We start from the raw sequence: 2,501 nt of genomic DNA, 5'->3' as shown, positions 1-2,501 counted from the left end.
TCTTTCCCTTCCTCCTCCCAGGCCTTGCTGATGAGTAAACAAGACCCTTGACAGTCACTCACCTTGGAAAATGAGGGCCTCATTATAGCCGGACTCCCCAGCCCGTGCAAGCAGAAGTCTGGTTGAGCAGGCTTCTGGTCCAGATTTAATATGGAGACCTTGCCAGGCTGAATGCTGATATGGGATTAAATTTGAATTGTCATTGGAGTCCTTAGATCCAGCACAAGGACATAGAATCCATTGCAGCCTCTTTACTAAAGGCTGAAGAAGGCCTAACTAAGGAGGCAGTGGGGTGGGGAGAGGATGGGACTTGCTAGACACAGGATCATCTTGTCCCTATTTGTTCAGTAGGAGCTCAGGGCAGTTAGAAGCCCCTTCTGAGAGGCGGGAAGCCTGGCCTGCCCCTGTTCGATTTCTTAGAGCTCTTCTGTGAGTTCTTGGGCCCTTTTATCTCTCTTTTTACTATGTCTCCTTGACCTCTGTCCCCTTCCCTGCCCCCACCGGCCTGCGCAGAAACCTGAGCTGTCCCAATCAAGGGACCTATAAAGCTTTCCTGTTGACAAAGGGCTTTGGTGCAAGCCTTTAAGGCTTTCTTTGCCGCAATGCCCATGATGATGCAGAAAGCTGGAATGGACTGCTCCAAGGCCACACAGAGCCAGGATGTAATCCCAAAGTCTTCTGCTCCATCTCTGAGAAACCCCTCCCTCCTCAACGCCTACTGCCCGTGATGCCTTTAAGGGTCATCCGTCAGTGAATATGTGGAGCTGGGGTTGGGGTTTCTGTTTCCAAAATGATTCTCACCGGTGCCTAATATGGACTTGTGCATTGAGAGCTCCCCAAATCTGGGGTGTGCTCATTTGTTTGCTCATGTGGGGTTAAAAAAAATAAAAAATAATAAATGGATGCATGTTAGTCATGTACAGAGACCAGAATCTGGTTGATGTGTTTTATCCATTTCAGTAATTATCCTTGCTACTCAAATTGTCTCATATTTGGCCAGGTAGAATTCTACTTGTGCCTGCAATATCTTCTTTTCCATCTCCTATGACAAGTTACTCTAGGCTCATCCTGTACCACTCTTGTCCCAGACATTTCTCCTTAAAGCTCAGGTTTCTTTTAGTGGGAAATGGTACACACACACACACACACACACACACACACACACACACACACATTGTCATTTTGGTTGTCTAAACTTCATTCTCTACTAGTTTCCTAAGCCATGTCCATTGAACCATTGAACCAATATTTCCTGAATTCTTGCATGTTGTTGTCGAATATTTACATTCATAATTCAGCTTGGCTAGAAAAAAAGTCCTTGGCTCTCATTTCCTCGCCTTGAATATCTTAAATATCTAACCCATTTTCTTCTGGCATAAGATGTTACGCTCCAGGTGTTTTTCAGCAATAGAATTTTCTTTTCCTTATAAGTTACTTGGTCTTTTTGTCTGGATGTCCAAAGGATTTTTCTCCTTTTTATTTTCAGATTCAAATATTTTACTAGAATATGTTTTGGTATTAGTCGTTGTGGTTCGGTCTCTCCAGTTAAGTGGTGTGTCCTTTAAAGTCCTTTCAGACTTTTTGTTGGTTTTTCCCAAAGTTTCTGGGAGACATGTGTTACTATCTCTAACTATAGTTATGAATTTGACTATATTTTTCTTTAGTTGTCAACATTTTCCTTTTTACATTTTTGAGGCTATTTTATTACGTACCTACTAATTTACAATTGCTGGATCTTACTGGTTAATCAAACCTTTTATTACAAAATACTTCTTTACCTTCTAGTAATGCTTCTTGCTTTTAAATCTGTGATCTCACTTATATGTAGGATATAAAACTAAAATCAACAAACAAGCAAGACAGAGACTCATGAACAGGGACAATAGTTTGGTGGTTCCCAGAGACAGATAAGGGTAAAGGGGCTCAAATATATGGTGACAGAAGGAAATTTAACTGGGTGATGAACAGATAATGCAATATACCTGTGACGTATTATTAAATTGTACATTTGAAACCTATATAATTTTGTTAACCAATGTCACCCCAATAAATTTAATAAAAAATAAATAAATCTATTTTTTCTGATATTAATATGGCTGCTTCAACTTTCTTTAGGTTTTTGATTGCTATATCTTTTTTCATACTTTAACTTTTAACCTTTCTGTATCTCATTATTTCAGGTGTGCCTCCTGTTAGCAGCTTATAATTAGATTTTGTTTTCATCCTCAGATAATTGTTATCTTGTAATTGGAGCATTTAGTCCACTTACATATAATATAATTACTGATTTGCTTGGGCTTAAATGTTATTATCTACTCTCTTTTTGTCCCAATTAGTTTCTTTTCTTTTCTTTCTCCCCCTTTTTACCTTCTTTTAAAATGATTCCATCTTTTCCTTTCTTAGTTTCGCAATTATACTTTTTAAAATATATATAATTTTAGTGGTCAAACTTGGAGATTACAATACTTTTTTGAGTTATCGAATTCTAAAAGAAATGAGTG

The sequence above is a fragment of the Pteropus alecto genome, unplaced genomic scaffold (genome assembly GCF_000325575.1).
Source record: "Pteropus alecto unplaced genomic scaffold, ASM32557v1 scaffold146, whole genome shotgun sequence".
Classification (NCBI taxonomy): domain Eukaryota; kingdom Metazoa; phylum Chordata; class Mammalia; order Chiroptera; family Pteropodidae; genus Pteropus; species Pteropus alecto.
The sequence above is the reverse complement of the archived record's forward strand: the minus strand, read 5'-3'. Positions refer to the sequence as shown.